Below are 13,591 nucleotides of genomic sequence, written 5' to 3' on the forward strand. Positions count from 1 at the left end.
GCTACAACTATTCACATAGTAGTAGCGCTGGTTTAGAACCCGCGCTACTACTACTGTTTGTCCCGGAGGGCACGGTGAAGAACGCTTAGTAGCAGCGCGGGTTTATAACCCTCGCTACTACTATCAACTTAGTAGTAGCGCGGGTTTTATACCCTCGCTACTAATAATTAGCAGTAGCGCCTTTTTTTGGACCGCGCTACTGATAAACTTCTGTGTATAAGCTTTTCCCTAGTAGTCTAGTTTTGTTAGGGTTTGATCCCTAGTATCCACTATGTTCTGAGATTGATGTTGCTATGACTGTGCTCTGCTTAATGCTTGTCACTAGGGCCCGAGTGCCATGATTCCAGATCTGAAACTATTATGTTTTCATGAATATATGTGTGTTCTTGATCCTATCTTGCAAGTCTATAGTCACCTATTATGTGTTATGATCCGACAAGCCCGAAGTGACAATAATCGGGATACTTCTCGGTGATGACCGTAGTTTGAGGAGTTCATGTATTCACTATGTGCTAATGCTTTGGTCCGGTTCTCTATTAAAAGGAGGCCTTAATATCCCTTAGTTTCCACTAGGACCCCGCTGCCACGGGAGGGTAGGACAAAAGATGTCATGCAAGTTCTTTTCCATAAGCACGTATGACTATTTACGGAATACATGCCTACATTACATTGATGAACTGGAGCTAGTTCTGTGTCACCCTATGTTCTAGCTATTACATGAGGAATCGCATCCGGCATAATTATCCATCACTGATCCATTGCCTACGAGATTTTCATATATTGTTCTTCGCTTATTTACTTTTCCGTTGCTACTGTTACAACTACTACAAAATCCCAAAAACATTTATCTTTACTGTTGCTACTATTACCATTATTATCATACTACATTGCTACTAAATACCTTGCTGCAGATACTAAGTTATCCAGGTGTGGTTGAATTCACAACTCAACTGCTAATACTCAAGAATATTCTTTGGCTCCCCTTGTGTCGAATCAATAAATTTAGGTTGTACTTCACCATCGAAAGCTGTTGTGATCCCCTACACTTGTGGGTTATCAAGACTAATTTTTGGCGGTATTGCCGGGGAGCATAGCTCTATTCTCTGAGTCACTTGGGATTTATATATGTTGATCACTATGAAGAACTTGAAAGATGCTAAAACCAAGATTTTGCCCTCAACTACGAGGGGAGGTAAGGAACTGCCATCTAGCTCTGCACTAGATTCTCCTTCCGTTATTAGTAGGCTTGCAACACCTAAACCTGCTACTGCTATGAATTCTGATACGTCGCATGTTATTGATGATGCCACTTCTGCTATGCATGATGAAACTACTTCTGTGCATGATACTACTGTGCCATTAGGTGAATTTCTTGATGAACAACTTGCTAGGGCTAGAGAGAATGAAATTACTGAAGATGCTATTATTGATGATAGTGATGATGAAAATTCTCCCAATGATTATGTATTGCCTGTTGTTCCTGAGGGTTATGTTATGAATAAAGAAGCTGCTGAAGCTATCTTTGCATGCAATGATAGATATGATCTTAAGAAATTATTAGCTAAATGGAAGCGGCAGTCTCTTAATGCTAGAATGAAACCTGACCCTGCTTTTGCTACTTCACCTATCTGTGTTACTGATAAGGATTATGAATTCTCTGTTGATCATGAGATTATTACTTTAGTTGAATCTGATCCTTTTTATGGCCTTGAATCTGAAACTGTTGTGGCACATCTTACCAAGTTGAATGATATAGCTACCCTGTTTACTCATGATGAGAAGTCTCACTATTTTTATATCCTTAAGATATATCCGTTCTCATTAAAGGGTGATGCTAAGACTTGGTATAATTCTCTTGTTCATGGTTGTGTGCGTAGTCCCCAGGATATGATTTATTACTTCTCTTCTAAATATTTCCCTGATCATAAGAAACAAGCTGCCTTGCGGAAAATATATAATTTTGTGCAAATCAAAGAAGAGAGTCTCCCACAAGCTTGGGGGAGGCTTCTTCGAATACTTAATGCTTTGCCTGATCATCCTCTCAAGAAAAATGAAATACTTGATATCTTTTATAATGGACTAACCGATGCTTCCAAGGACTACTTGAATAGTTGTGCTGGTTGTGTTTTTAGGGAAAGAACAGTCGACGAAGCTGAAATATTATTGAATAATATGTTGACTAATGAAAATAATTGGACTCTTCCTGAGCCAATTCCTTGTGACGCCCTCGATTCAATCATACACTAATCATACACGCAAATGGGTACGATCAAGATCAAGGACTCACGGGAAGATATCACAACACAACTCTACACACAAATTAAAATAATACAAGCTTTATATTACAAGCCAGGGGCCTCGAGGGCTCGAATACATAAGCTCGAATATACAAGAGTCAGCGGAAGCAACAATATCTGAGTACAGACATAAGTTAGACAAGTTTGCCTTAAGAAGGCCAGCACAACAACATCTACAATTGAAAAGGCAAGGCCTCCTACCTGGGAGCCTCCTAACTACTCCTAGTCGTTGGCGTCCGTTACATAGTAGTAGGCACCCTCGGGGTAGTAGTACTAGTCCTCGTCGAAGGTGTTGTCTGGATCCTGGGCTCCACCATCTGGTTGCATCATCCGAGAAGAATGGAAAGAGGGAAAAAGAGGGAGCAAAGCAACCGTGAGTACTCATCCAAAGTACTCGCAAGCAAGGATCTACACTAAATATGCAACATTTTCAAAGGAAGGCTGTATATGTGGACTGGGCTGCAGAAATGCCAGAATAGAGAGAAGGCCTAGTCGTATCGAAGACTAGCAACTTCTGGAAACCACCATCTTGCAGCAAACAGGAGGGAGCAGAGTAGCATAAAGTAAACTAGTAGTAGTGTTATCAACCTCGGCCAGAGATGCTTTCTCGACTCCCTGCGAGAAAGCAATCCTAGAGCCATACTATCCAATTGTCATCACAATCCAATTCTCATCACAAGTATACAGTTCTAGTTGTATATACAACTCTGAGTGTCCGTTACTGTAGGACAGGCTATCGATAGATGTTTTCTTCCCTGCAGGGGTGCACCAACTTAGCCACCACGCTCGATTAACTCCGGCCGGACACACTTTCCTGGGTCATGCCTGGCCTCGGCCAAACAATACGCCGCAACCCGACCTAGGCTTAATAGAGAGGTCAAGCACGCCGAACTAAACCTATGCCCCCAGGGGTCATGGGCCATCTCCCCGTGAACTCCTGCACATTGCGTGGGCGGCCGGTGAGCAGACCTAGCCTCCCTTATACAAGAGAAGGCGTAACCAGTCCAACCCGGCGCGCGTCACTCAGTCGATGACGTCTATTAAGCTTCGGCTGATGCATACAACGCAGAACACCCATACTATGCCCACGTAATGGTTAGTGCTATCAGGTCAGAGGCCCCTGGGATCAAATATCCAAACCGTTAGTGTGTTGGTAGTGCGGTCACGAGCAGAGACTCACGAAAGATGTGACCCCGTCGCCTCGTCTCGAGGACTTGCGGCTAGGGCTAAGAATGCCCGGCCACGCCTCGTATTCAACTCTCGGGTACCCTTCAGGTCAACCCGTCTCCACATAACTCGCAATTATGCTCACGCGGGTACCCCCCAGGGTTGACCCGTCTTTAGTAACATGGTTCAGTGTAAGGTCATAGTAATCATAGTAACTTTGTGTCTAAACATCAAGGGGAAATCCGAGGAATCACCCCCGGTGAATTCCACTCGATGTAATCATCAAGGTGAACGTAAGAGGAATCACCCCCGAGGTTCACACTTGAGGGGTTGCACGACAGAGTCGTATCAGAAGTGGTTAAGGAGGAATCACCCTCGATGACCACGACCGAATAGCTACACTACAGGGTTAACATCAGAAGTGCTGTAGAGGTCTCACCCTCGGCACTCGATAGTAACCCAGCAGTGTCGAGCAACTAAGGGGAAAGTGATGTGCGGTGCCGGGGCCTGGTCTTCGATCCCGTTGATTGGGTCTTCAATGATGAAGCAGGGGCAACAAGGACAAGGTGGGGGTCACTGATAGATCACTAACCAACCTATACTAAGCAGTTGAGGATAAGCAGTTTAGGATAAGCAGGTAGGGATCAATAAGCAGGTACAAAAGCAGGCTATGCATCAGAATAGGAGCAAACAATAACAGGTGCGAAAACTAATGCAAGCATGAGAGAATGGAATGGGTGATATCGGGATGATCAAAAGGGGGGCTTGCCTGGTTGCTCTGGCAAGGAGGAGTCGTCGTCGATGTAGTCGATCACAGGGGCAGCATCGGTCTCGGGGTCTACCGGAGAGAAGAGGGAGAAGAAACAGTAATTAAAAAGCAAACATAGCATCACAAAGCATAACGTGGCAATATGATGTGCCAGGTGTGACCTAACGTGTGGCTACACGATATAGGTGAAGGGGGAAAACATCCGGCAATGATTTCCCGAAGTTTGGCATTTTTGGACAGATGAAACGGAGGGGGAAAGTTGCGTGTTTGCTATGGTAGGGATGTGTAGCGGACGAACGGGCTGCGTATCCGGACTCGTCTCGTCGTCCTGAGCAACTTTCATGTACAAAGTATTTTCATCCGAGCTATAGTTTATTTTCTATTAAATTTTAAAGTTTTGTTTCATTTTTAGGAATATCAGAATTAATTTAATTAGGAAAACTAATTATGATGTCAGCATGATGTCAACATGATGTCAGCAGTCAACCGCCTATTGACTGGGTTAACTAAGTGATTAGGTTAATTAATCAGAATTAATTAATTTAATTAATTAGTTAATTAATATTTTATAAATATTATTAATTTTAATCCTTTTTTATATATAAAAACGTTCTTGGGCAGGGCCCCTGTGTCATAGGCAAGGGGGATCCTAGCGGGCATGGGCGCGCGGGCTAACGGGCATGGGGGTGCCAGGGCAGAGCCCCGTGAGCGCGCAAGCGCCGGTGCGGTGACCCAGGGGCGCCGCGGCGGATGAGGCCGGGCAGGCGACGGCAGCGGCTCAGGCGAGCCGACGCAAGAGGCGAGGCCCGTAGCTGGGGGGCCACGGGAGGCCGGGGTGGATGCGGCAGCGACGGTGGGTCGAACGCGCACAGTGCGGGGAGGCATTGTCCAAAGAGGATATGAATAGCGGCAGGGGGCCGGTAGGCGCGGGGTGGGTTGCGGCCAAGGGAGAGCGGGGGTTGGCGTGGCGGCAGGGCTAGCAGGACGCGACGGGAGCACTCGCGGCGTGCGCGGTCAGTGTGTGGCCTGGCCGGAGTGAGTACGACAGGGGCGCAGCGGAGCAGAGAAGGGGGAGAGGAAGTCGAGGCTCACCGAGCCCTGTAGTTAAGCGAGTTGGGCTCGGGGAGGAGTCGAGGTCGGTCGCCGCCGCCATAGCTGCGGCGAGGTAGCGTCGGGCGGCGGTCGGTGTCGAGTGGCGACGGGGTCGGGGCGCGGCTTCGAGGCGGCCTTGGTCGATCCGGTGACGGCGCCTGGCGCGTCGAGGTGGTGGGCCGGAACGGCGGAAGGACGGAGCAAGCGGCGGGGCGGCGTCCGGGAGGGGCGCCGACGTCAGGGGCGCTAGGCGGCGCGGGATCGTTTTAGGTCACGGGGTCCGGGGGATAAGGAGAGGGAGAGGTGGGCTGACGGCTTGGTTGGCCCAGGGGGGTGGGTACGGTGGCTAGCCGGGCCGGCCCGCTGGGATGGGTCGAAGCCCAAGGGGAGGCCAGGGGGCTGTCCCACCCCTTCTTCTTTCCTTTTCTTTTTCTATTTGTTTTTCTTTTCCAGCAGCATTTTGCCCTTTTTTTAGCCAGTGATGACCTTGCAAAATTATGCCACTGGCTAAAACAATTCCAAAGAATTAGTGTGCACAGCCACAAAAAGTTTGGGGCCTTCAGGAGTTGTCCAAGCATTTTTAGAAAATGAAAAGGACATCTTAAATACTGCTGGACCAGATAATAAATTCCTAGGGGCAATTTGGGAATTCCAAAAATGTTGGCTTCAACATGACAAATATCTAGGGATTATTTGCCATAGGATGAACTATTTTATTTGCATGAAAGAAGAAGCAAATATTTGACATGCAATTTGAATTTGAATTTGAAGCAGATTTTGGACAAGTGGCATTTTGGCATGATGATCAAGATGACATGACCTTCATTAGGTGGAGATTACTGTAGTGTGATGATGGGGATGTTACATTCCTGAAGCAATTCCTAAACCAATTGAGCCAATTCGTGAGCCTATTCCTAAACCTACTCCGAAGAAGAGAGGTGTTTTATTTCTCAGTCCCGAAGATATGCAAGAGGCAAAAAAATCAATGAAAGAAAAAGGTATTAAAGCTGAAGATGTTAATAATCTACCTCCTATTGAGGAAATACATGGTCTTAATATACCACCTGTTGAAGAACCATATTGTCTTGATAACCCGACACAAGTAGTAAAGGTAAATTCTCTCTATAGATATGATAAAGTTGAAATCCCCTCTACTAAATTTCGTAGCCCATGCTTAGATGAATTTGATGACTTTATGGCTAGACAAGAAAGCTTTAATGCTTATGTTGGTAGAGAGTTAAAGAATAATGCTTTCGAGATAGGACGTGTAAGTGATAATCTTTCTAGAGTTAAAGATGAACTTCACCTCGTTAGCAAATATGCTTCCATGGTTGCTACTCAAGTTGAGCAAGTTCTTAAAACTGAAAATGATTTGCTTGATGAATTAAATAATAAAAATGACTTTGCTGTTAGAGTGGCTACTAGAATTGGTAGGATGACTCAGGAACCTTTGTATCCTGAAGGCCACCCTAAGAGAATCGAGCAAGATTCTCAGAGAGATAATTTAGAGGCACCTAGTTCTTCCAAAAAGAAGAAAAAGAAAGATGATAGGATTTTGCATGCTTCTAGTGAACCTACTGTAGACACACCTGAGAATCCCAATGATATTTCTATCTCTGATGCTGAAACACAATCAGGTGATGAACATGAACCTAGTGATAATGTTAATGATAATGTTCATGTTGATGCTCAACCTAGCAAAAACAATGATGTAGAGATTGAACCTGCTGTTGATCTTGATAACCCACAATCAAAGAATCAATGTTATGATAAAAGAAATTTTGTTGCTAGGAAGCACGGTAAGGAAAGAGAACCATGGGTTCAGAAACCCATGCCCTTTCCTCCTAAACCATCCAATTCAAAGGATGATGAGGATTTTGAGCGCTTTGCTGAAATAATTAGACCTATTTTCTTACGTATGCGCTTAACTGATATGCTGAAAGTAAATCCTTATGCTAAGTATATGAAGGATATCACTACAAACAAAAGAAAGATACTGGAAGCTGAAATATCCACCATGCTTGCTAATTACACTTTTAAGGGTGGAATACCAAAGAAACTTGGAGATCCAGGGGTACCGACTATACCATGCTCCCTTAAAAGAAATTATCTTAGAATTGCTTTATGTGATCTTGGAGCCGGTGTTAGTGTTATGCCTCTTTATTTATATTGTAGACTTGAATTAAATAAGTTGACACCTACTGAAATATCTTTGCAAATGGCTGATAAATCAACTGCTATACCTGTCAGTATTTGTGAGGATGTGCCTATTGTGGTTGCAAATGTCACTATCTTAACGGACTTTGTTATTCTTGATATTCTCGAGGACGATAGTATGTCTATCATTCTTGGTAGACCTTTTTTGAACACTGCAGGGGCTGTTATTGATTGCAACAAAGGCAATGTCACTTTTCATGTTAATGGTAATGAGCATACCATACACTTTCCGAGGAAACAATCTCAAGTTCATAGCATCAATTCTATTGAAAAAGTTCCAACCATTATTTTTGGAGGTTTTGAATTTCCTCTCCCTACTGTCAAGAAAAATTATAATATTCTTATTGTTTGGGATTTTCATATCCCCGTTGAGGTAACTTAGTGTTATTCGAAATTTCTCCGGTTCCGTGTTATTCGGAATGAGTTTGTTAACAAGACTTGATCAACCTTGTTAGTGGATTCATTTTGGCAATCACGAGATGGATGAAACTAGAAGGCACAACCTTCTATACCATCTTTTTTACTTTCTGTTATTTAGAATAAATAAAACAAAAATAGTATTATCCGTCTGTTTTCTGAATTATCCATGCAATAAAAAATATCCCAAAAATAAAAGTGCTCCAATTGCCCTGTAAATTTAGTATGATTTTTTCTGGAATATTTGAGGATTTTAGGCACTGAAAACACTACAGGAGGGGCAAGCACCAGGCCACGAGAGTGGAGGGCATGCCCCCCCTATAGGGCGCACCCCCCTGTCTCGTGGGCCCCTGGTGGCTTCCCTCCACTTCACTACTAGGAAAAGGGCTATAGATGGGATGGACACTAATGGCACACCTGTCAGGTGGTGCGCCATTAGTATATACTAATGGAGCACCATGTTCTGGTGCGCCATTAGTGTCAGTGTGGAAGACACTAATGGCGCACCAGGCACAAGGTGCGCCACTAGTAACATTTTTTTTAATTTTTCCAAACATTCTAATGGCGCACCGTGGCACAGTGCGCCATTACTAGTGTAAACTAGTAATGGCGCACTAAGCCACGGTGCGCCATTAGAATATATACTTTATTATTATTATTTTTCGCAAAACTTCTAATGGAGCACCAGAAGCAGGTGCGCCATTAGTAACCAGGGTTACTAATGGCACATTTGCATCTAGTGCGCCATTAGTAAGCTGGGACCAACAAGATATTTTGGACAACCCACCTACCCACTCACTTTCCCCACTTCATTCTCTCCACCTCCTCCTCCAAGCTTGTCTCGGCTGCCTCCTCCTCCTCACCTCATTTGCACCATAGATTCATCCGAATTAAGAGGTTAAATTACCATTTTTTGATAGGTAAGTAAGGGGGGAAGCTATCTTTATGTTGTTCTCCCTCTCCAACAACGTGCACATGCACTTTTTGTGGCCTAGCTAGATCTATGTATGTTCGTGGTGTTGCATATGTTTGTGGTGTTGCATATATGTTTGTGTTTGCAGGTACCGGTATTTGAAATGCGATAGTTGCCAATATTTTGCCGGAATGTTGATTCATTTCCGTTTCGGCGAGAATTTTGGCACTATGCATTCCTTTTGGTCCTATTTTTAGGGAAAGTCAAGACAATTTTTTTCTTGGTTCTAAAATATCGTTTTGCTCTACGCCGCAGGCGACCATGGTCCGCACGATGACCGAAGGCATCGTGAATAGGTTTTTGAGCTCCGCGAAGGCCGAGATGCTTCAAAAGAACGAGACGGAGATAAGATGTCCGTGTCGAAGATGCAAGCTGAAGAGCCTTATTGCGGACCTGGATTCCGGGCAGGTGCGGGACCACCTGCTCTTGCGTGGTTTCATGGATGGCTATCGATGGCAAGGTGATGAAGATGACTATGAAGTCGTCCATGGGGGCCGGGCAGCAAGAAATGAGCAAGACACGGGCGGGCGAGAAGATGAAGAATCTCCAGGCCATGATCACGACGGTGATGCTATACACAGTCATCATGTAGAAGATGCAGGACATGATGATGGGGAAGATGCCGGAGCAGACGAAGGGCATGATCATGAAGATGAAGATGCCGGCGGAGCAGACGACGATGGACCATCGATGGGCTGGGTGCAGGACCCTCATGTTCAAGAGCTGTTTCTCAAGCAGACGGATAAAGCAAGAGCTGCCGCCCGAGAGAAATCCAAGCTGGATCAACTGGAGATAGACGCGGTTACTCCATTGTATGAAGGATGCAGGTCCGAGGATACCCGCCTGAAAGTAACGCTCATGGCTCTGGAGATGAAGGTAAAACACAAAATGACCGATGCATGCTTCGACGAGAACATGTCATTCTGGCACAAACGTCTTCCCAAGGGGAACAAGTGCCCGACCAGTTTCAAGGAGGCGAAGAAAACCGTGTGTCCTCTGGATTTACCGCACGTGAAATACCATGTGTGCATGAACAATTGCATCATTTATCGGGACGAGCACATGGAGTCTACCATATGTCCGGTGTGTGGCGTCACTCGATACAAGAAGAGGAAGAAATCTCCTCGAAAAGTGCTGTGGTACTTTCCGATCACTCCTCATCTGCAGCGGTATTTCGCGGACCCTAAGGTAGCAAAGCTCCTACGTTGGCACGCGGATATGGAGGAGAAGAAGCGAGAAGATGACGGAAATGATTCGGAGATAAATAAAAAAGACAAGATGCTGAGTCTCCCAAAGGATGCGAGCCAGTTGCAAGCGTTGAACTTCGAACACCCAGAATTTGGGAAGGATCCAAGGAACATCGTGTTGGGCGCGAGCATCGATGGAGTCAATCCGTTTGGCAGACAGAGAAGCACACATAGTACCTGGCCTGTGTTTGTGTGGATGTACGACCTTCCCCCCTGGTTGTGCATGAAGAGGAAGTACATTCACATGAGTATGCTAATCGAAGGGCCGAAACAACCAGGGAACGACATCAATCTGTATCTGGGGCTGCTGAAAGAGGAGCTAGACACGCTGTGGAAAACGCCAGCCAATACATGGGACACCGCAGAGAAAGAATATTTCCTTATGAGAGCCGCACTGCTCATGACGGTGCACGACTATCTTGGTTACGGATATCTCGCGGGGCGGGTGGTCCACGGATTTTTTGGATGCGTCAGGTGCATGGATGACACAACGTATCGCCAGCTAGATAGAGATCCCGGGTCTTCGAAAACAGTGTTCATGGGACATCGAAGGTGGCTTTGCGACGATGACCCGTGGAGGAAACGCAAAGATCTGTTCGATGGTGAAACCGAACCCCGAAGACGCGCGCGTACGAGGAGCGGCGAGGAAATAGACCAGGTGTTGAAAAATTGGAAAGATTGCCCACTACCGGGAAAGAAGCAAAAGGCGCCAAAGCCGGGAAAGAAGCGAAAGGCACCAGAGCCGCTGCTGAAGGTATGGAAAACAAGGTCTGTTTTCTGGGACTTGTCGTACTGGAAGATCCACCGTGTGCCTCACAGCCTTGATGTCATGCATATCACGAAGAATGTGTGCGAGAGTCTACTTGGTACCCTGCTCAACATGCCAGAGAGGACCAAAGATGGACCGAAAGAAAGGGCAGACTTGAAATCAATGGGCATCAGGGAGGAGCTTCACGCTAATGATCATGATGATGATGATGATGATGATGAGGCGAAGCAGGACACGGAAAGTCGTCGCAAAGGCAAAAAGGCCAAGAAGACCGGAAATGACTACCCTCCCGCGTGCTTCACTCTAAGTCAGGAGGAGATCGAGCAGTTTTTCACCTGCCTCATAGGAGTAAAACTTCCTTACGGTTACGCGGGGAATATAAGCAGATACCTAGACCCAGCGAAGCAGAAGTTCAGCGGGATGAAGTCTCATGACTGTCACGTGCTGATGATGCAGATACTTCCAGTGGCAATCCGTGGGATCATGGACGCGCACGTCCGTGAAACGCTATTTGGCCTATGCAAGTTTTTCGACGTCATCTCTCGGAAGTCGGTTGGCGTGAGGCAACTCAGAAGGCTACAGGAAGAGATCGTGGTGATATTATGCGAGCTTGAGATGTACTTCCCGCCCACATTCTTCGACGTTATGGTGCATCTACTGGTCCATATCGTGGAGGATATCATCCAACTCGGGCCGACGTTCCTGCACAGCATGATGCCGTTCGAAAGGATGAATGGTGTCATCAAAGGATACGTTCGCAACATGTCACGTCCAGAGGGAAGCATAGCCAGGGGCTTTCTGACCGAAGAGTGCATCTCCTACTACATGAATTATCTAGGCATTGAGGACCCCGGTGGTCTGCTCGTCAACAGGCACCTCGGCAGGCTCGCTGGATGGGGTCACCGTGAGGGTCGCCGCGAAATGCATGCCGACTTCGAGGGTCAACTCGCCGACTTTGAAAGAGCAAACTAGTCGCGCTACAACACATAGACGTGGTCGATCCTTGGGTGGTAGAGCACAAAACCTTTATTGAGAAGACGTACAATGACCGAGGCCAACAGAGGACGGACGGAGATATAATAAAAGAGCACAACTCATGTTTCACGCGTTGGTTCAAGGAGAAGCTTCTGTCGTACCCTTTACATGAGGATTCTTCCGCGGAAGAACAACTCATATTCGCCTTGTCACAGGGCGCCGAGCACAACCTGATGACCTATGAGGCGTACGATATCAACGGCTACACATTCTACACCGAGGACAAGGACATGAAGAGCGATGGTTATCAGAACTCCGGGGTAACTATGGAATCCTACACCGGTAACGACAAGGACAGATACTGCGGAAGGATCGAGGAGATCTGGGAGCTGAGCTACGCTGGAGAGAAGGTCCCGATGTTCCGTGTCAGATGGGCCAAGAGCGTCCTAAAAGAAGACCGGTATTTCACCACCATGGTTATACCCGAAGCCAAATCCAAGACCGCGGGCGCAAATGTCACCGCAAAAAATGAGCCATGGGTACTGGCTTCCCAAGTAGACCAATGCTTCTTCATTACCGACCCGTCAAAGCCCAGTCGTGTTGTCGCGAGGAGAGGCAAAAGGAAGATCATCGGAATGGATGGAGTAGCCAATGAGTAAGACTTCGACAAGTACGGCGACCCGAAGATCGAACATGACGACGACGATGAAGTAGCAGCATACACCACAAGAAGAAGCAGGACCAACCTACCTAAAGGACATCCGTTCCACAGAAGAACTCCATTTGCGAAAAATAAGGGCAAGAAGATTGTGAACAGATAGCTAGCTAAGATCGATTGTATTTAAATCGTAGTCTTCATTTCTCGATTGTATTTCATGGGCACTTTTTGAACTCATGAATGTTTTTAAATTTCATGGACACTCGATCTCGATCCCCCTCCATCTCGATCGCTATCCCACCTCGCCAGATCTGGTCCCCCACTCCACCATCGCCGACGACCAACCGCACCCTCCCCCGCTGCATCGGCCGCCACCGCCGACCCCCGGCCCGCACCCTCCCCCACTCCACCGTCGCTGATGACCCACCGCCCCCTCCACTCCACCTTTTTCATATTCATAAATATTTTCAAGAAACAATTTTGAACATATATTTTTTAAAATTATTACTGTTTTTATAGAAAATATTACTTTTATGATTTAAACAAGTTTGAAGATATTTAAACACAAATAAATATCGAACAACATTTTAAATGCATAAAAGTAAAAATTGGGGAGCCTGGGAATCGAACCCAAGACCTCCTAGTGTGTGTGCTGTGTGCTGAGCAGTCGGGCTAGTGGGCAGGTTCTGATGTAGATTAGGTTAGGTGGAATATAACCTGAGGGCTCGAACTGTAATAAAAAAACATACTAATGGCGCACCGCTGTGGGGTGCGCCATTAGTAATCTCCTCCCTAGCTAATTCCACCCTCTCCCTCGCCAGATCCCTTCGTCCCTCTCCCTCGCCAGATCCACCCGCTACCCGATCGACCCCCGTCGTCGCCGTCCCGACCCCGCCCGGACTCCACCACCGCCGCCCCCGCGCCCCCGCACCCCCCACCACTGCAACTCCCCCGCGCCGCCGCCCCAGCACGTACGTCCCCTCCCTCAGTTCCCCCTAGCTTCTCCTCCT

Source organism: Triticum aestivum, chromosome 4A (genome assembly GCF_018294505.1).
Source record: "Triticum aestivum cultivar Chinese Spring chromosome 4A, IWGSC CS RefSeq v2.1, whole genome shotgun sequence".
In the NCBI taxonomy this organism is placed as follows: Eukaryota; Viridiplantae; Streptophyta; class Magnoliopsida; order Poales; family Poaceae; genus Triticum; species Triticum aestivum.